Here is a 21,967-nt window from a genome sequence, read left to right as displayed (position 1 = left end):
TAATCTTGGTAATTATTAAATCTTGCTTTTCAGGCTCTCTTGAAGCTTTCTGTTGTATTTTTTGCAACTGACAGCCACCAGATAACAAGGCTTAAATTAATATAATTAATTAATCTGTATACAATATGATGTACAGATATTATTTGAAATGTACATACCCCAAAATTAATGTTCTTTTTATGTACACGTAGACTACATGATTGCCCCTTGTTGAATTGATGGCTGGTGTTAATCAAGAAGTTGAAAAATGGGAAAAGCTAGATTGGGAGGGTGTGGCCCAAGTGTTCAGTGTGTTAATTTTTTGCTTGTTCTTAAAGACAATTTGAAAGGTTTACAGCAAAGCATAGAATAATGTTTTCCCTTTTACCCTTAATTAGTGAAAATTAATGTTTAAGTTCTGTAGTGTTTGACTTTAGCATTGGTAAGGATTGAAACAAGATAAGTGCTATTAGCACCTGAAGTAGTAAACTGAGAAACAGTTCTGATATCTTTTTTTACTTTAGTGATAGATTACATGTTCAGAGCAGGGATGTAAAGAGACAGGAAGAGGAATCAAGTCAGTGTTCAGGCTTTGTTTTTTCTTTGCTGCCTATTATCTTCTCACATTGGTTCTCAGTCACTTGGCTTTCCCCATCATAGGAGAGATTACAGTACAATGATATATGTTGGTATATCTTCCTGTCATTTGTTTTAAGAAGACAAATTAAATGTTTGTGTATATTTATATGTATATACACCATTTGTTGTATACACTCACGTATCTAATTTTATAACGCAGTTCCCCTGAGAACAAAAGTTTCTTTTCCTTGTGATGCTAGAGTAGTTTGGGATGTTTTTGTTTAGTTTGTTTTTTTGTTTTGTTTTGTTTTTTTTTTTAACCATGCTGAAGTTTTTAATTTGACTGTTTGTATCATTACTTTAACCTTGAATATAGTGCTGTATTTTGGAGTTTATCTTAATTTGTTGTCTTTGATTATGTTGCTTTTGTTATTTCTAGAATAATGGTGATCAAAATATGCATTAATTTTAACTGCAAGTTTTGTTCTTGTCTATTTTTTTATTTTATTTTTTGAAGGGCTTCTAACTAATAGGACTTTTTGAAATACTGGTTTGGTTTTGCAGCCTGTGTGTGGTACAGAGTTGTATGGTGGATTTCCAGCTGTCAGAGTGGCTGCTTCCCTTCAGCATGGACAAACCAGAACCTGTTGCTGTCTGGAGCTGCAGGCTGTGGGGCAGCCAGCCTGCTGAAATGCTCCTCGCCTTGTCTGCACTGTGCATCGTAATGAGGTCCAAAGTTGAAACTAGTCCCAGAAGTCTGAATAATCTCCAAGTAGCCTTGTTATGGTGTAGTTCATAGGTAAAAGTGCATTTTTGTTTGGATCGCAGGTTTCATGAGGATGTTGCAAGATTTCAAACTTGACTTAATCACGTATGCTTAGGTGCGGCCTTACCTGCTGTGCCTGTGTACATCTGGGATTCCTTGAGCATTTCCTTTGCAACTCCTGCATATGTCACCTGGTTGTTTGTCAAGAATTGCATTCTTGTTTACAATTTTATAATATCCTTAACAATACTCTTGGGAGTTTAAACTGTTTTGATTTCAGGCATTTTTTTCCCCCTACATAATGTATTCTTTCATGCACTTCCTGAAAGGAGAGTTTGCTGTGTTTGTGGGAAATTACTGCACTTGGGCGGAGAAGAATTTAGCAAAGTATTTTCCTATTGAAATTTGATTTTATACCATTTGAGAACAAAATCCCAGCACTGCCAAATTCCTGGTGGGAGGAGAGAGAGCCACAGCTGTAAGACATGCTGACTGCTTTAAGAAATTCCAATGATGACAGCTTAGGATCCCAAATACTCACAAATGTGAAACTGGCAGGGAAATCTGACTGCCTCTATGATTTAGTTTGATTTTATGACTTTGAAAATTCTGAGTTGAATTATTCTCTTTGAATCTTTTGTGATAAACTCTAGATGTTATCATGCATGATATATATAGGGAACAATTATAGTATCCATAATATCTAATCAATAATACACATTTTATTTGGATTTTTAAATGGAAAGCTATTGGACTTTCAAATCTTCATAAAATATAAGTATATATCAGTAAATAACGTGGACTTTCCAAACAATATTTGTTTAAATGAACCTGTTTTAAGGGATGTTGAGATGCCTCTGGAGAAGAAAAGGAATATATTAAAAACAAAAGCTTGACTTTAGTCATACTAGTGAAGCATTACTATACCCTTAGGCATTCTGGTTATTAGGGGCTTAAACTGTCCTTGAATAACTAGAAAGCCTTTGCACATAAAGGGTGTTATTGTAAGTAAAAAACTGTGCAAAATGTTGCATTTGATTATCAGCCTCACTTTCTTCTGATTTAATTTCAGCATTGAAGTGGTCTTTTGTTATCGTGATTTTCTAAATACATTTAAGAGTCAAAAGGATATTTAAGACATTTCTTTCCCTTTGAAGTATGAGAACTGCTTTCCTTTTGAAGTATGTGACTTCTCCTTGGTTTAATCATTTTTCTTTGTCAAAAGCAAAATATTTCAGGTAGGGTGCTAACTGACTTATTTTGCTATTGCAGCTTTCTTTCTGCAGAAAATGTACTGTAAATGTTTCTGTAGAAAAATTTGATCAGTGATAAAAAGACCTTTTCGTACCTAAGAAGATACAAAAAGAATGTGAGGCTCCTTATAAACAGTATATTTTAATTTTGAATTTGAGATGTAAAGAATAAACATTTGAAGAATTGAGAAATTGAAAACCTGAGAAGTGTGATATAGCTGATACTATACTCGGGCTTTGCGCTTGTTAACAGTGAATAAGGGGCTGCCCTGCAAGAAGCTTTATTGATGTAGATGATATTTTTCTATTAAAAGATTAACAAAGCTATCTGGGCTTTTTAACCCTAGTTACCTTACCTTTAGAGAGGAAATTAAAATTCAGAGAGCTTTGTTAGCAAAAGAAATGCAGATTTGAAGTCTTGATTTGTAAAGTTTTTCTCTGCAACTGGAAGAGCTCTTTAATAATCATAATTACTACTGATAAAAATTGCACACTAGAAAATTCAGTTTCCTTATTCAGGTAATCTCTCCTGGCATTTTAAAATGCACTAGCCTACTTGTGCATACATGTATGCCACGATGCAGGTATTTGTTTGTCTGAGAGTGGCATAAACATGTATTTGCTGAATTCTTAAGAACAGGAGACAGATGAAGCTGGGGTGGACTGTTCATAAAGCAAATGCATTTCTAACACAGGTGATAGAGCAAGGCTGGAGACCCTTCACTGGCCTCCAGCTTGCACTGCTGCTTTTTAGCCACTTCATGGATTTCTTTGCTAGGCACCTCTGCCAGGTATCATTAGGCAAGTATGAGAGCAAGGGCAGTGGCCCAAGTACTTGTCAACACCAGCAATTGCTTGACCACATATACATGGATATTTAGTTAAAGGGACAGTGTATTTGATACTTGTAGTTGATGTTAAAACACCCACGTTGGCAAGATGCTGCTGCTGCTTCTGTGCTGACTAAAGTGATGTTGAAATGGCTTTTACTTTTTTCTTAACAGAAGTGTTTCTTTTTCCCCAGTGGTGATAAATCAATAGTCTTTTCCAATCCTGATCAGCAATATTCTATTGTTATAGTACTATCATGTTCCTGTTGATATTTGTGGAAGAATGACATTTAGATGCAAGAGCAAAACACCTTGTTTTTAAAAGATAACCCACAAACCAACATTCTCATGCTCACACAAAATAAAAAAGTGCTAATATAGGAAGATACCTAGATTTAGAAATTCTTGATGCTTCCTTTGTGAGAGATACTGGTATTTAAACTATATTTGGAATTTTGATCTCAAATTGTAAATGCTTACTTCAGCCTGTATAGCACCATACCAGCACACTCCAAGGACCATGTGACAAAAAGCAAACAAGAAAACTCAGTGGTTCACATGTTACTCAGCTGAAAAGCAGAGATGGCACTAATATTTGCAGCAACCCTTGGGTGTCAAATACAGAAAGATAATTTCTTATGAAACTGGATTATAGAAATCCAGTTTTCTATATTCTCTTGAGTTTGAGATCCCTCTGCTGAAGAGGGATTTTGAGTATAATTCAAACCTGCATAAGATGTTTTTCTTCTGCTCTTCTGTCAAGGTTTAGGAATGGTACTCCCCAGTCTAGTGCCCCCACTCTCCAAACTACACACTGGGTCTCTCTCTTTTCTCCTCCCCTCCCGCTTTGATGGGCTGAAGAGGAGAATTGGAGGCACAAAAGGCAAAGATCATGGGGTTGAGCTCAGAGCAATTTACTGGAAACAGCAATGAGATAAGAAAAGGAGCAGTAACAGCAATAAAATAGCTGATGGCTCCCTCTGCCACATTTTCTCACCAGAAGGAAATCTACAATTTCCACAGTCACCCTTTTCCCTAGAATGATGTCTCTTTCTTCCATCCCAGCAATGACATGAGATGGTGTAGAGTAACCTCCATGACCTAGCTGTGCCCCTCATGTCTGCTACAAAAAATAACCCTGTGCTGGCTGGAACCAGGACATCTTCACATCATGAGCATTAATAAAATAGTCTGCACCTGATCTCAGGCTGCATAATCAGTTTACAGTTTTACATTCATTTTCTGAAGCAATATGGTTTTACTGCGGGTTTGTACCACTTTAGTTTGAATAATATGCTACAAAGTTGCAGGATACACCTAGACGTTTGGGAAGCTGAGCAATCTAGAGGGGTCCCTTTTGTCAAAAGCTATTTGAGGATCTCATTTGCTAGTGGAGATTGCAATGCTGTGATAGGGTCTGTACCAGCAGTTCTTACGGAGATCTGTTTCAGGGCTACAGCCTGGAAATTGAAGCTAGGGGGGCTTTCTAACATATTAATTGGGTTAAAATATTTAAGAAGTCACATCCATACTCTTCCCAAGAAGGCAATGGCTTTGCATAGCCTTAAAAATCTGAAGTAAAATCTTGCTCTTAATCTCTTTTAGTAGCCTGAAGTGCTTTTATTGTTCTTTCTGTGGTGTCCCACCCTTAAAGGGAAATGATGATTTCATTGATCCTTTTATTCATACTTAGACAAAACAAGCTGCTTATATGGAAACTAAAATGGGCAGCAATAAGGAACAGGTACCCTGAGCTTAGAGCAAGTCATGCTCTTTGCCCTCATGCAGAAGAGCATTAGGTCTTCCAGTTGTGGAACTTCCTGTATCTAATACACGAGTCTACACTGCAAGCTGTTAGACAGCTATAGGATAAATGGGACTAAGGACCTGAGAGGACAGCAAAATGCAATTCAGGAAGCATTTGTTTTCTGGTGCCATGGGACATAAAACAACAAAATGTTTCCAGTCTGCTCACTTTCTTGCAAGCTGCCTGTTGCCAAGAACTTTACATTGTTTGTGCCATGTTATCATCCTTGTTTAAAGGTGAGATTATCGTCAAAACAATACTCTGACCTAACACTCAGTGGCATAATGTGAGTAGAAATGGGAATTCTGTCCCACACAGAGGAGTTGATTGATGGGCCCTCCTGATAGGGGAAGGTGTGGTATGTGAGTCTGAATTTGCATCTCTATGGCTGGGTGAGTGCTTTGTCAGCAGGCTTTGTAGAGCAGCCCAGACCCTCTCACACCTCCTTGAGAACCAGCTGACATCGCTGTTCAGAAATGGTTTTTGGCGCCCTCTGTTTACCTCCAGCAGATAGAGGCACTTAAGCTGAAATAGCAATTTTTCATTGAATTGCAGATACATGTTTGATTATATGCATCTGCTATGGGCCCTCTTGACTGGCGTTTTCCTGGATCTTGTTACTAAAAGCCTGAATTTTAGTTCTCTGTTAATCCTATCATGTTTGTTCTAGAAATCTAAGATGGGGAATGGAGGCTTCTGGATTGCACTCTAGAAATGAGTTCTTCAATTTCTGTGTGGAGCAGATTGAGTAGTTTCCCTAGCCAGGTTACTTACTTGCCTTTCAATCATGTCAGTGATCAAAATTATTATTTTCCCTGGTTCTCTGCACTTAGGTGATTTCAGTCTCCTCTTATGCAGAGTTATTTCATACTTTTCTGTTTCTCATTTGGGTAACTTTGGTAGTATCACTGAAAAGGACAAAGATGGTAGAAAAGAAAGTGGTGGATCAACATTCTCCCTTGAAGTATGGGTTCAGGGCATTTTTTACATCTCTCAGCTGCTCTGTTGAAGGTTTTTTTCATTGTGAAGATGAATAGAACTACTCAATTTTGCTATGTGCTATCAAGCATTTTAAAAAAGCAGTTCTTTCTGAGTGACTTGATTTATGAGAGTACAGTTTGGAGGTGGAAAAATATTCTTTGTTCAGTGACAGCTCTAACAGAGTAACTGTAAGTGACAGAATTTGCTTAGGAAAGTGCTCTAGGTTAAGTGTAGGATGCCTGGCTGTTTACAAGTAACCATCTAAGCCATACAGTTTGGAAGTGTGGAGGCAATGTGAAAATCTATTGACATCTTTAGTTACTCAACTGGTTTATTTTTGGGAGCTCATGAATTGGCAGGACATACTGACCCTGTCTGGAGGGGAAAAGCATAATGACTTTGAATGCAGGAGACTGTGAATATTTTGTCAAGTTACTTACTACTATTTCTTTGCAGCAGCTATCATGGAGGTTTTAACCCTTTGCTTTCCCCCATAAAATTTTTGCATATTGTTGATATATTTTAATGAAAATCTACTAGTCTGTCAAGACAAAATAGCTTAATGCATCCTACAACAGATTTGAAGAGTATGAAGTTTTCTTGCACGAAAAAGGGCGAAAAATATTTGGTTATATGATTGCTTGTTTGTAACCCTTTAAACCTTCACTTGGAACAGCTATAGGTTGGTTGTGGACCCAAAAGGCTACAGTGTAGGAAGGACAGGGCAGTCTTGCACACAGGTAATTTTGGATTGTAAGGAAGTAAGAAGTTGAGAGAAGTTGTGTTTATGTTCAAGAACACAGCTGTATTTTTTGTGAAACTGATACTACTTTTGCTCTGTGTTACTAGAGAGGACCAGCAGAGAAAATCAAAAACTGACAGTAACAACTGCAAAGTGAACACTTTGCCCTTCCTATTATAGGGTTTCTGCTTGTGACTAACTTACACAAAACTGTTCCACTGTGCATAAGAAAGTGAAAACAGGAAGGCTTTGTTGTAGTGTTCTCTTTGTAGCTACTACTTACGGTCCTGATTTGGAGAGCTGGTGCAAGGTTGCATGGAGTAAAGAGGGAGTTTGTGGAAGAAGGTGGTTTTCTTTTGGCTTTCAATATTCAGGGTTCTGACACCATCAGAAAATCTCAACTGCATTGTCAGATTAGTTGAAAACGATTTTGTTGCTGGAAACAAGTAACTTCAAAACATTTTGCTTGATGATACTTGCAGTCATCTTACTGAAAAGTTAAAGTTGCTTAATTATTCCATATCCCTTTATTCATTCACACAATTGACTTGAAGTCTCACACCAACATTGCAAGATTTCTTCCAAATGCTGAATTGGCAAAGAGATGAGTTACCACTTTGAAGGGAAAGAACCACTGATTTGACATATCTGTGTTACACAAGCAAAATTTAAAAGAAACACAGCAGATGAAGAAATAAAATAAAGCATATATTAACACTTTGCAAGCTGACTGGACTTACTGAGACCATTTTGCTTGAAAGGTGTCTCCTTCACCATCTTTTAAGTAGAAGTGGTGGTGGGTTTTTTGTGTTTGTTAGGGTGGTTTTTTGCTTGATTTTGTTTGTTTTGGTTTTGTTTTGGTGGTTTAGGGTTGTTCTTTTTTTATTTTTTTTTGTTTAATTTTTTTTAAATATGAAAAGGAGGATCTGGAAAACTCATGTGTCTGGAATGATGTCAGCTTATCTGTTCAGCAACAGCCCAGTCCCTTACTATTATTAAATACAATTGCTGGAAAAATTTGCCTTGAGGCAGGAATGTTAATTTATTTTTGATGGGGCTTTTTTCTGAAGTATGTATTGGGCATTAGTTTCAAACAGATTTTGTGTTTTCGTTTTTCCTCAGTCCTATCAGTGCTACTTTTCACCTTGCTTTAATAAATTTGTGACTTTGTTATAAAGTGATATAATTAATAATTTTGGGACTTTGCTTCTAACATAAAAGTTGAAAATGAAGCTGTGTACATTCATAGGTAGAAATGCCAAATAAGCAGTATAAACAACAAAAGAGGCTGTATATTAATAAAAAAGAAAACATTGAGAAATCCTCATTGCAGACCTGAATGAGATGGCTGTGTGGCAGAATGCCTTTCGTGCAGGATGTGCTCGTGCTGCAGACAGCGGCAGCCCCGGGGGCCGTGCAGGGTGTCCGGGGCCGTGCAGGGTGTCCGGGGGCCGTGCAGGGTGCTCGGGGGCCGTGCAGGGTGCTCGGGGGCCGTGCAGGGTGTCCAGGGCCGTGCAGGGTGTCCAGGGCCGTGCAGGGTGTCCAGGGCCGTGCAGGGTGTCCGGGGGCCGTGCAGGGTGCTCGGGGGCCGTGCAGGGTGCTCGGGGGCCGTGCAGGGTGCTCGGGGGCCGTGCAGGGTGTCCGGGGCCGTGCAGGGTGCTCGGGGCCGTGCAGGGTGCTCGGGGGCCGTGCAGGGTGCTCGGGGCCGTGCAGGGTGTCCGGGGGCCGTGCAGGGTGTCCGGGGGCCGTGCAGGGTGCTCGGGGGCCGTGCAGGGTGCTCGGGGGCCGTGCAGGGTGTCCGGGGCCTGTGCAGGGTGTCCGGGGCCTGTGCAGGGTGTCCGGGGCCTGTGCAGGGTGTCCGGGGCCTGTGCAGGGTGTCCGGGGCCTGTGCAGGGTGTCCGGGGCCTGTGCAGGGTGTCCGGGGCCTGTGCAGGGTGTCCGGGGCCTGTGCAGGGTGCTCGGGGGCCGTGCAGGGTGCTCGGGGGCCGTGCAGGGTGCTCGGGGCCGTGCAGGGTGCTCGGGGGCCGTGCAGGGTGCTCGGGGCCGTGCAGGGTGCTCGGGGCCCGGCAGCCCCGGGGCTCTCCCTCCATGCAGGGGCCCGGCTGGCGGCGGCCGCGGGCCGGGGCAGCTGCCGGGCGGCTCTGCGGGGGCAGCCTGGGCTCCGTGACTTGCCGGGACAGTAAGTTCTGCTGTGGGGGCACGCAGACCCTCTGGGAGATAATGTTTCTGCAGGCTGTCACTCGGGCTCTTGCTCAGCAGCTGAGGCATTTCATTGGGAAAAGCAACATCAGAAAAGCATGCTTTTAGACTCCAAGTGGCTTTGGAACAGCTGTACTGGGGCAGCTAAATAAATATAACCCTCTATAAGAGGAAATAACTTTTCTAACAGATATATGCACAGATGGATTGTAATCATACTGAGCCCAGTGTTTGCCTGAGCAAGAGAGGAAACCTTTTAATAGCGATCTATAAATGGAAATTTGTGCTTATACCAGCTTCTTCCAGCAGCGATTGGAGAACGCTACTCCTGCCTAGTAGGAATGAGATAAGCATCTCAGGGAGTTGGAAAAACTAGATGAACTAGGGAGACACCGACCATGAGCTAAAACAGCAATGTACATTACAATTTGTTGGTGCCCAGATGCCTACAGAAGTGTCTTGTCAAAAGCAGTCCTTTTACAGCAGTGTGAGTGGGCCTGGGTACTGAGGTACTCAGTATGCTTGGAGAGAGCAGGGGAGCATAGCACTCCTGTCAGGGGAAAACCCAGTGTTTTGCTACCTCCAAAATGCAGAAAAATAAGATACAAAAACAAATTTTAATTTTGGAACATATTTAGTAATTACAGATGCATGTCGTAAAATATAATAATACACTGAGCTGAAATCATAGGCAGACAGTACTTATGAGAGTTGCTGCTTCAGGAAGGAATTATGATTGTAAATAGAGGATCTGGTAAAAGTTCATCCAAGGTTTGGTTTGGGTTTTTTTTTAAATTCATGAGTGAGGGAGTTCTTTAATAAATACTTTAATGAAGTACTGTCCATCCCTTAATTTTCAAATTTTAAGATATTTCATGAAGAGGGAGTTGTTACTGGTGGGATTTTGCTTTAAAACAGCAGCTCCCAACAGAAAGCAAATTGGTAGATTCAAACACCAACCTCTGTATCTTAAAATAAATTGATGGCGTCTCCTGACAGATGTGGTGCCAGTAATCCAGAGGAGGCCTTGGGGCCACGTGAGGAAGTTGCATGTATTGCCTGTATTTTTTTCTTGGGGGGGTGGGGTGGAGAGGGGTTCTTAAACTTTAGTGTGGGATGAAAGAGGTGGTCAGTGATTGCTTTTAAACACTGAGGTTTTCCAGAATGCCTGGGAAGGACATGGTGCTGCTTTTGTGGTGCACGTTCGCTGAGGTCTGTGCGGCAGCAGATCTCTGGCAAGGGCTTGCTGTGCTGCACAGGCCAGTTTTCCACAAGCCTCAGCAAAGTTGGTCACCGTGGATTATGCTTTCCACATGTCGATTTTGGCATGAAGTTCCTTCAGAGAATTGAAGCCAAAATTCAGGAGCTGGAAGGTTAATTGTTTTCCTTGCCTTTTGTGTGTCTGTGTGTGCTGTTTACTTGGAGGAAGAGGGAAGAGAGTGTTAACCATTTACAAGTGTACATGTTCCATTTCTTCCCAGAATGATGATGGAAAATATTCCTAGGGTAGTTTAATTTAAGAGCTAAGTGACTTTCAGTAGTAGAGACTGTTGTAAATACACAGATTATTAGCAAGAAACACATCAGGACTTGGATTTTGTTGCTGAAGAATTAGTTCTCCACAAGGAACAGGACAAAAATGTGTCCATGTTCAGCTGAGGAAATTTTTACTGATGCAGCTAGGCAAGCATAGTATATTTATTGCTATGGTCTTTATTTTAAACAATTTTTTCAAAAGTGTCATTTTACCTACTTAAGGCATAAAAACTATAAAATCGGAATGTGGAAGGCAATTTCCCTTTTTAACATTGGAGCTGCAGATATACTTATTTTAGAAATTGACTAGAGACCTAGTGAAATGATACTGGGAGCTGAGGAACTGACAGGTGGGGTTTTTCCAGCTGCTGCTTTTAAAAACTTGAACTTTTATATTATCCAATGTCAACTGAATGCTAAGGGGAGCTTAGTGTATGAAATGTTTCAAATGATTTTTAACAATTTGTAATATTTGAAACTATGAGCAGTTGTCCCAGTGATATTGAGAAAATTGGCACACAACATTCTCTCCATATATAAGAAAAACGTGTTAATTCGTTTTTACCATGCAAATATCTCTGCATAAAATTAAATATATATGTATATATGTGTGTGTATATATATATATATAAACAAGCAAAATGTTTTAGAAAACCTTTTATTTCTTCAAGGAAAGGAGCTAAGAACTATAACAAAAATTACAAACTACTTCTTTTCATTAGATGTACCTTTTTATATGTCCAAATCTATCTTATTATTACTAGGTAAGGTATAAGCAAAAAAAATACATTAAAGAAATTACCAGTTACAAAAAGCTACCTTAAAAAAAAGGGGGTGACACACTTAGAAGTTACTATTGTGGCTTAATTGGTTGGGTGGTTCCTGTCCTTTGGAACAGTTTGAACTGCCACAATGTCTTTGTGAAACTAAGAATGTTTAACTGGAAGGCATCATTTTCTGGAAAATGGACAAAATCTACTGGAAATGTAGGAGCAAGAGGAAAGGCATCTGGAGGGACCGATACACTTGTGGTTTGAGGAGATTTTCTTTCTGCCTGTTTTTTTGTCATCTCACCCTTTTCTCACTTGTTAGCTTCTTGTGTGTTGCAACACAAATGGAAACCGAGTGGAAACCGACCATCGTGCCTGACCTCAACCGAAAGTGTGAATTCTTCAGCCCTGAGCCTCTGAAAATGCTGCTGGGGAATAATCCCCGTCTCCGCACTGGTGCTACTGTGGAGCTTTATGCCGACACCAGGGTCACCAGTCTTGCAGAAAGTGAGCTGAACACAGCTCAAGGGTGTGGAAACCTTGCTTAAGCAGAGCCACTGAGTTTAGAAACGTCTGCAGTAATGCAAACTTGGCCTGCTGCCTGCAGGAGCTATATGTGTGTAAAAGCCATTCTTTTATCGAAACTTTTTTTCCTGGTGGTGCAGATAGCAATGAGTGTGAATTTCCTTCTGCTTTTTTGTTCATTTTTGTGGCTCTGACAGTACTTTTGTGACTCTGATTTGTCAGATTTTGTCTGCAAGGGAAACTTTTGTGCAATGTTCAAGGTTGTCAGTAAGACAGAGAGCAAAACCACAAATACAAGTGGTGCAAGACTTAGGAAGAACATTTACTTAACTATTTAACCTACTGTAATAGGTGAACGTCATCAGTTACCTTCAAATTAGTACTTGCCCTTTTTTTTTAAGTAATAGTGTGACAGCCTTTCTCATGCATAGCTCCCAAGGCTTAGTTCTGTTGCTGGTTTTTGTTTGTTTTTCCCCCCTGTAAATAGCTGTGACAAGTACATATATTTTTATGTAAAGGGAATAATGACACTGCCAATTTCATCCATACTGTTTGTATTTAAAAAACGCTGGGCCCTATTTTATTTTTTTTCTCTGAGACCTGGCTATATTTCACAACCAAATGTGTGGTGGTTCTGACCATCCCTTCCCTCTCTCATCCCTTCAGTGACAGAAATCTGACATTTGCTGCTGCAGCTCAAAACAGTAGCCAAGGACCACGGTGCTCCCTGACTTCTGGGGCCCTCAGAAGGGGCAGTGGGAGCAGTGGCAGAGCCTTTCCACAGTCTGCTGAAAGAACCCTTGTTCCTGTAGTCCAGCTGCTGTGATGTGTGCTGTCCTCCTGCTAAAAATCAGTACAGGTTGCTCTTAATTTGTCCGGGTAAAACAGAACATTCAGTCAGAGGGTTCAAGGAGTGAAAGATGTGGAAGCTTGTCCCTGCACAAGTGAGCTCTGAACACACATGATACCTTTTTAATAAATATCTGTCTTATTCCTTTAACACTGCCTAGCCTCTGTTCTAGGTCACCTCGCAAGGCATCACATGCAGTTCCAATGCATCCATTCCTTGTGGGCCTGAAAGCTGTTTCTTATTTGTGGCGTCTCAGATGTTGCAGTTGTGGGAAAAGAACAAAAATTCCTTTCCCTTGGAGTAGTGGTTGGGAATGTGGTTGCGAAGATGGAATATACATGTCATGGTAGTTGCTAAAAGCACCCTTACAAGGTTTTAGAGCCCCCTTTTTTGATTCTCTGATTCCAAATTGTGCTTTTATGCTTATGGTGCTCATAAGTGATGTCAATAGATGAAAGCTTGTATCAGCATTAATCAACTAATAGGTTGATACAGTGCTGATACAACTAATATTATAGTCAACTAATAAATACCTTCCCTTCTTTGTTCATAGGATTTTGGAACTGCATGCAGGGAAGGAACTGGGTGAGATTCTTCAGCATTTTTATCTAATTCCTAGGCAAAATTAGTAACGATGTCATGAGTGCACCTGAATAGGTCTGCCTAGTATCCTGAATTTCTCTGTGTCCCGTGGACACCACCACAGCCAAGGCTAGTGTATGTGCACATAAGTCTCACAGATGACAACTCTAGCAAAAGCTCGCATGATATTTTTAGGTCCACAATAAACCTGCATGGACTGCTGTATGCTTATCTGGAGTTTATTAATATGCATGACATACGGTCTCGTGGGTGGGCTGAAATAGGAAGAAATGTTTTGGAGAGGTTTCATGTGCACTTTAGCCAACCTTAGGATGGGATTTCAAACTGAGTAAGCGACTAAATATGATTGAAAGGATAGGCACTAACCTGATACTGAGTTAGGTTATCTCGTTTGTCATAGACCTCTTTGGACAAGTAATTTTAAAATCTTCCTCTCCCAGACTTAGCTTAGTCTTCATTAAAAAAGGGAATAATAGTAATTCAGTCCCGTAAAGAGACATTGCCAGAGTAAGTGCATTAAGAGTATACTCTTTATGCATTCTTTAGTGCTCTTATACTGTGATTATGAGGCCATGCAGCCGTGTAAAATAGAAATTGCTGTAATTCAGTTTCTGTACTCTAGCGCAGGGAATGAAGCCGTGGACAATAAGAGCAGTACACCTGCCTAGGGTTGCCATTTTCTTTAGAAAAAAAGGAAGCCTAAAACCCCAACCACCACAGATCATGCAAGAGGAAGAGCCCTTCTCCTTAGGCTGCAATTCCTGGCAGAGGAGAGTGCAAAGGCATTCTAGAACACTATGTGGAGTATCAGAGATCTCTACTATGACACCGACATTAATATTTTAATGTTAGAGATTTTAATGTCTACAAGTGAAATTTCATGTGCTTTAGGAGACTTTGTGACTTTTATATAAATTGCCTTAAAATTTACCTCTGGGTGGGGGGAGTTCTACAGCATACTTAAAAAGCAGTGTTCTGTAGTAGTTTCTGAATTCGGTATAACTGTTCAAAATTAAGATGCTTTACCTGTCATCTTGCAAATGCAGTCTGTAGACAAAACTGAGATAAAGGAAATACAGAAGAATAACCTCATCTTGGCTGTATTTTTGCTTTTTTCTGCAAAACAGGCTGCTTTGTCTCTCAGTGTACCTGTTAGAAATACAGAATGTTGCAAGTGACACATGTTGTGAAGCTGAATGAATTGGTGTTGATATATTGCTTTAACTGTTGCCAAGTATTATGTAAATGTTAAGTATTCCAATAACGTGAAGTTTGTTCATGGGCAAGTTCCTTCAACTACTTTCTGCAGGAGAAATTTGTCTATGGTATAATAACTGGCAGAATGTTTTTCTGCCTTGGTGGATTCATAGATCTTTTCGAAATGGGGAAGAACTGTGTAACAAATGTCAGCCTGCTGATGAGAGATTGGATGTTCCTTCTTATTGTGTGGAGATGTGTTGAAAATAGTAATGTCATCAGATGCTGCGGGACACAAGCTGGACCACTTGAAATAACCTACTTGAAATAAGAGAGTGCTGTCTATGTGGTGTGAAAAAATCCTTTAGAATCCATTATCACAAAATCAGAATGGTTTGCTTTGGAAGGGACCTTAAAGATCATCTCGTTCTACCCCCCTGGCAAGGGCTGGGTCACTTTGCTCTGGTCCAGACTGCTCAGAGCCCCATCCAAACTGCCCTAGAACTAGATGACTAGATGTGTTATGGATTGTAAGAGTTTCTTGGGTGTGAGACAATCAGGTTAATGGAATCCATATACCTGAAGAAATGATTCATTCATTAGCCCTTCATTCCATAGTGAAAACTATATAATGTAAGGGGATTTATTTTTTCCTTCGTGCTTAGTGATTCCTTTTGTAAATGGTCAAGTGTTTAGTGCAGATGATCTTATCAGCTATTCTATTAAGTTTCTGATCTTCCAGTTATTTATATCCTGAGGTTTTTTTCACAATTTGCAAGGACTTATTGTTCCTGTTCATAGCAATTACATAGCCTGTATCTTTAGCAAATACAGCTGTTCAAAGTGTAATGTGGGATTATTGAATCAAAATGTTATGACTTCAATTAAAATATATTTGAGGGCTTGCAGAGTAAACTGTGCAAGTGCAGGATACTTCTGATCTGCTTAAAACTCATAGAATTCCATCTACAGGTGGATTAATATGTAAACTTTAGTTTTTCTCATAGTACTGAACTTAATCATAGTGACCTCAACTTTGTTTTACTATCAACTGAGTCTTTTGCTCAGTTTAAAGTAGCTTTGTAAGGGTTCTTAATAGAGAACACTTTTCCTCATGCTGTTATCGAATGACTTCTTTTCTTTCTAGTTATAAAGTACAGAATGAGTGGCTTGTTTGGTTTCATGTAGGCTCATTTAGCTGAATCTTTAGGAAATTTCTAACTTTGCTCTGAGTCCATATGAGGCTGATGTCACTTACACCCCATAGTGGAAGTGCTTTATAATGCTAGTAAGGATACAAATAAGCCACTACAGAAATGGAAGCGCTTTGTATTTGATCCAGTATTGGTGCCAGCCATCTGCTCTTTCCTTCCTCCACTGAAATCCCTGTGGCTAAAAGGAGGAGATTGGGCAGGTAACTGGCAGGGAATTGTGAATCCAGAGACCTGAAGAGTGCTTTGATTTTTTAATTAAAGGTTAAGAAATCAGAGTGTTCTTTTAGCCCCTGGAGTCTTAAAACCTTACTGTTTTCCACTGTGTAATGATCCTGCTTGCCCACATCTTTCAGTGTTCCTATTTCTAATAGTCCTGTGCATTTGCTTAGCTGCATTGTTGTAATGCCTGACAGCCCCAGTCATGGCCGAGAGCTTACTGTACCTTATAACTGACCAGCACAGTAAGGAGACCCTTTTATAGTCAACAGTGATTGCAGGAATTCTTAAAAGACATAATTTTAGAAATTTGAACTGAAGCCCTGTCAGTGCTGTAAAAGACTGACTGTGCTCAGTCAATATTGTCATCTGTTTGCTGCAAGTGTGTGGATGTGGGCAAACCAAGGTCAGCACTGCTTCAGCTTAGATAACTGCTGATAAACCAAGATATTTCTGGGTCAAGTGAGATAGAGGCAGGCATGTGACAAAAGAGCAACTATGTTACTGTGCGACTTTTTTCCTTCACTTTTTGTTTTACTCCCTCTTCTTTGGTTATCACTACTACCCTGATTGTGTCATGTCTGAAATTAGACTTTTAAGCCCTTTGTGGAAGACTCTTCATCTAGGCAGTTAGTTGCTATTGTTATTTTGTGACCTGAAAATACTCCATTAATACCAACGTTTTTGGTTTCAAGTATTATTCTTATTTTATGAAACAATTTGAAGTGGCTTAAGATGCATGTCTGTAGCAGAGTTGGAAGCTGGTCCCAGATCCTGGGGCTCTGCCCGTACGTGTAGTCTCAGCTACTGTCCAGCCAGACTTGGGTGAGTGATGATGCCTGCTTGACGGTGTTAAGAATGTCTCTGCCAAGGGCTCAGGCTGAGGAATTTAGTACCTTTATATTTCTTATGACGAAACCTCTGGGAATGGAAAGTATCACTGTCTCTATGAACTTTCACCATGCTCTTCCCTTATTTGTAGCCCATTATCTCTTGCAAAGCCTCAAAGAAATCTGTAAAACACTCAGACTTTGTTGTTCTGTACACTGGATGTGTGTGCAAGCCTGGTTTTGTGCTGGAGTGCTGAAGAGGTTGAGATGGGAACAATTGAACCTGTAGCAATCTTTCCTTTTGCAGCTCAGTGCATTCAGTTGTGTTTTCTTCTCGGGGCTAAAGTGCAGAGAGATTTGGTCTGTCTCTGGGGTGTCCATGCAATTCTGCAGCTGGTGTGTTTGTGGCACGAGAGGCATTTGGAGTGAAGGATGTGTTGTGGTCCTGTCAGGTATGAGAATTCGAGGGCAGGGAAAAGCTTTTCGCCTGCTCTTTGCCATTCTGACTTTGGAGCCTGCTGTGATTCCTGCATATAAGTCTCTGTTGCTAGCAACTGCCTTCCCAGACAGCTCCAAACAAAAAAGCTTAAAATAACTGTCTAAGGGCTTACAATTAGAACTGTTAACCCATTTCCAGTGGGAAAGAATTATGTTCCTGTAACTTTACAGAGCCCGAAAGCAGCATTTTGTACTCTGTAATTACTGTGTTCCTTCTGCTCTCTAAGACTGCCCAAACCTCTTCAGATCAGGCTTTATCATGATGACAGATTATAATAACAATTATTCCTAACTTCAGTACAGTTTATAAACATTAACCAATATAAGAAATGTACCATGTACGTATTTTATTAAAGGATAAGCCTGGTCTGTGTTGCAAAGCCATTTGTAAAGATGGGCTTTCCTGTGCATGTGTTTACAAGATCCAGAGCTGCCTCTCTCTTAGTGCAAGACAAAAGACTAATCTGGTGCAAATCATGAATAATTTGTTTTCATGTGATGAGGTTTGCATGAAATTTCAATTATTTTGGAAACAGCACTCAAAGTTTTGGTTGAAAATAAGTGAAGATCCTACATATCCTTTCAATAGCTGGTAGAAGCAACATTGTCGGTTCCTTTAAAAAAAAAATCTGGTTGTGGCTTTTTTTTCCCTTTGTTGTTTGCTTAATTATGTGCTAAGTTTTAAAATTTTACTCTGTCTTTTTAGTAATTTTTCGGCCTCATCCATGCTGATTTTCTTCTGATGGAGCTGTTTGTGTAAGCCAGGTTTTGTCTGACTTGTTATAAGGATAAGACTAATCAGCACTTGATGGGCATTTTCTTTGTAGCAACTTTTTGCCTCTTCCTTATCCATTAGAACAAAATTATTTGGAAAATCCGGGGTGTGTTTTGAAAAGGAAACCTCCAATACTTGTAACCATGTTTACAGCTTGAATTGAGGAAGACAACCCCAAAAAATAGGTAATTTTTAAGTGTTCATCAACCATATATGACTTTCCCCTCATAGAACTGTTACCTGAAAATTTCCCTTTGAAGTGTATTTGAGGTGCTTCAGACCCTTAATTCAAAACACCAAAATCCTTCTCCGTAACATCCTCCATACTAGGATGGATCTGTGTATTTAGATTGAGTGTGGAAAAATTGTAGTGATGTGGATAAATAAAATCACATCCATGGATGTAAAAAGTAGGTCCAGCTAGAATCAGAGTGCATGCTTTGGTGAATTTGAAGACCACTGGAACAGAAATGTACCTAATTAAATAACGTTTAAAGGGTTGCATTTTCACTGTTTCACATTTATTACCTCTTTACCATAAACCAAAATCTTTTCTTGAAGTAGGATTTGTATTTCTCCTTGGATTGATTACTTTGTGGAGTAATCAATATATATGTGCATATACAATGTTCATGTATTTCCATTGGGTATGTATATTTTTTCCAGACAATATGGTAGTTCTACATTCAGTGTTATTTTGCTTGCTGTGGATGATTAACCTCTGGTGGTGGTGAATGTCAGGAATGGTTTAGATTGGAGCAGTAGTTTGTGGTATCTGGTGGTCCAGTATAAGTGACCTGATTTTGCTGTCAGATAGTCCATCACATCAGGACCACTTTCTCACATGTTTCACCTCACAGAGCTGATGGGTATCATTTTTGAGTTTCTGGTTAGTACAGTGGTTTAATAAAGCTTTATTCATTCCCATCCTCCAAAAATGGGAAAGTGAAAGTGGCAGCAAGGTAATTTTAAGCGTGTCTTCAGGGCAGAGGTGCCCCTTTAGTCAGTCATAGCATCAGTCTTTCTCTGCAATAGAAATGGGCCAATCACATGAAAATTTGGGCAGGTCATATGCATACTACTTATTTAGGTATGTGTTTGCTAGCCCCAGGCAGGCACCTTCAGGAATCAGTGGAAGTTGCCAAACTTCCTGGATGCTGTGTTTTCCCTTTTGTTGTCTGTCTGTGAAGCAGCTTTCCTTTCAACTCTTTGTCTTTATTACAGGCCTGCTGTAGGATTCCTTTTTTTGCTATGCAGTGTTACACAACAAGTAAGCCTTCCCCATTTCATAGGCTTTATTGATTCTAGGACTTTGATCTGATAAGTTCCCTGGATTAGTTTCATACTTGGAGGTGTTAGGGGAGATGATTGACACCTAATTACATTCTTTTGTAGTGGGCTTCTTTTAAACTTCGGGACTGCTCAGTTGCTTCCACACTTCTGGAAAACACACCTTTTGCTATAGAGACAGACATTCTGGATGTCTAGAAAATGCCATACCATTTGTGATAAAGTGACAGAAGCATAAAACCATCATCATTGTATTTATGTATTTGGCTTTCTTGCACAATATTGTGTTTTGTAGTTGCTTTGAGTTTCTCCCTCTTTTCTTCAGAACACAGATTGCTGTGCTTAACTGTATAGAATTTACAAATACGGTTTATTTTCTGTGGTGTGCTGTTATCCTTCCTGTTCAAGGTGTCTGAGGGTGGTGAGTGGGAGGTTGAAAACAATCTGCAGGAATTTTGATGTAGGCAACTGTCTGTAAGAAAATGTGACAAAGTGAGTGTGCGGGAGAGGCTTTGGAAGAAGGCATTGAAGCTGTTTCCACTCTTCCTTACAGCAGAGTAAGCATAGGCTACGTGCAATAAGCTTTGCTAATTTTTTGCAAACACAAAAACTGACCCATGCTTTCAGCCTTTTCTTTGTTCTTACCCAAGAATGTTGCAAATGGTGCTAGTGGTTTCACAGAGGCAGATTTCTGCTAGCTGGAACAAGTTTGTGATGACCTGTAACTCTCTAGTCATTTTCAAAAATGCAAACCACAAAAGCCAGAAACAAAATCTACCCTGGTGAGCCTCTTCTGACCTCCTATTGCACTGAAGAAATTGAAACTTTTTTGTCCTTTCTGCACCTGTGTGAATAGCACATCCAATTTCCGTCTTTCACAGGTAGATTTGATTAAACCTGAGTTTTCTTTCAGGTTTGAAGGGGAGCTGGTAGCTATTATATTATATTGCTTAATTTTTGACATTGCTTGTTTTCTGATCTTAGAAGTGGGTTGTTTCCTCTGTTTCTCTTCCTTATTATTAAAATATGTATTATAATTCTTTACGTGTTTCATAAATGTGGGATTTTACCATAATAATGAGCAAATTGGAGAAGGAAGGTTTGATTGCTCTGTCTCAGAAGGACACGGGGTAACTTGCTGCATTTGTCTTAAATGTAAGATTGTTCTTGGAATCTGTCCGTCATCCTGGTTGAAAGTGATTGAGCTGCTTACCCGGGAGAACCATAATTGCACTTGCTGGCAGCAGGAGGACTTAGTGAGAAATAATTGTCATCACCCTAATCTGACAGATTTCCTGTAAGGAGCAGTGACAGCATTGTTGCAGTTAAGGCTGAGAATATACATTAGCTAGATCAGAGGAACGCTTTATTTTACACGAATAAAACCCTAAAAGAGAGAAATTTAAAAGCTAAGATAGTGGAATAAAAGATGGTCTACAACTGCAACCATAACTTGTTAGTATTCTCAGCATCTTTAATTTTGCTGAAGTTTGAGGAGAAATCAAGAGTCTTTCCTGAGTCATTTCTGCAGCATTCTGTCAGAGAGAAATGTTTGCAAATGGTCTCAAAGGAGGATGAGGAATGTGCACAATTTAAACTTGCTTATCATGCCAGATATAGCTGATGTAGCAAATGGACTAAACAAAGCACAGGACAGCACAGCCCTCAAAAAGTGAGCTGAAGAGTAAAGTTCAAGATTACTACAGTGTGTGAGGTCATGAACCTGATATGTGAAACTGTACAAATATACATATGCTTAGTTAAGAGAATATTTATAGAAATGGAATAATGGCGGATAGTTACCATTTATACAGGCAACAATTGCCAGTTATACAGGGAACAAGTTTTGAAGAGAGATAGAGATATTTTACATTAAATGGTTACCACTGAGTATTTTTCATTTGTTCCCTAAATCAAATAATCTTTAGTTAAGGTTTTATATCAGGCTCTCCAGACTAATAATAAACTCTGACAAGAAATTGCACTGAGGAGGGATGTCTCAATAATTCTGCTTTGAACTGGGTAAAATCTGCTGATGGGTGGTTTGGCTGGTAGCCTAGTGAGTGGCTCTGAGTGTCTGAGTGCCCTGCACCCTTCTGATATCTCCTTTGAAAGGACTTCATCATTTCAGAACAGAATCCTGGATGCAGGAAGAGACTCCTCCATAGTCTTGTTGTATACTTCAGGAAGTCCTTCGGCATTCTTTGCATAAATTTAACTCATATGGTGTTTTATATGTGTTTATGATTTTTTAATGCATTCTCTAGATATACTAGAGAAGTTTTTAGCTAAAAATGCTAACTCTAACTTTTCTCAGTAAGGTGCCATTAATTATTTTCCTTAGGTATTTTTCCTTCCAGAAAATGCTGCATATGTGCCCCTGTAGATAATGTATTAGATATACATTATCTACATATTAGATAATGTATATCTAATTTGTAATTAATTTTAGGTGTGGAAGAGAAAGCCTTGCAATATCAAAAATCCCTTAGAAATGTGAAAATATTTACAGTATTAAAGGAGGTGA

General features: G+C 39.7%; 1 protein-coding gene across 4 annotated transcripts in view; it reads left to right on the top strand.

Annotated features, from left to right (window-relative positions):
• MIDEAS (mitotic deacetylase associated SANT domain protein) overlaps nucleotides 1-21,967 on the top strand; it is a 54,457-nt gene that overhangs the window by 4,263 nt on the left and 28,227 nt on the right. The window lies entirely within an intron of this gene.

The sequence above is a fragment of the Passer domesticus genome, chromosome 6, assembly GCF_036417665.1.
Source record: "Passer domesticus isolate bPasDom1 chromosome 6, bPasDom1.hap1, whole genome shotgun sequence".
Taxonomy (NCBI): Eukaryota; Metazoa; Chordata; class Aves; order Passeriformes; family Passeridae; genus Passer; species Passer domesticus.
The sequence above is the reverse complement of the archived record's forward strand: the minus strand, read 5'-3'. Positions and strand labels throughout refer to the sequence as shown.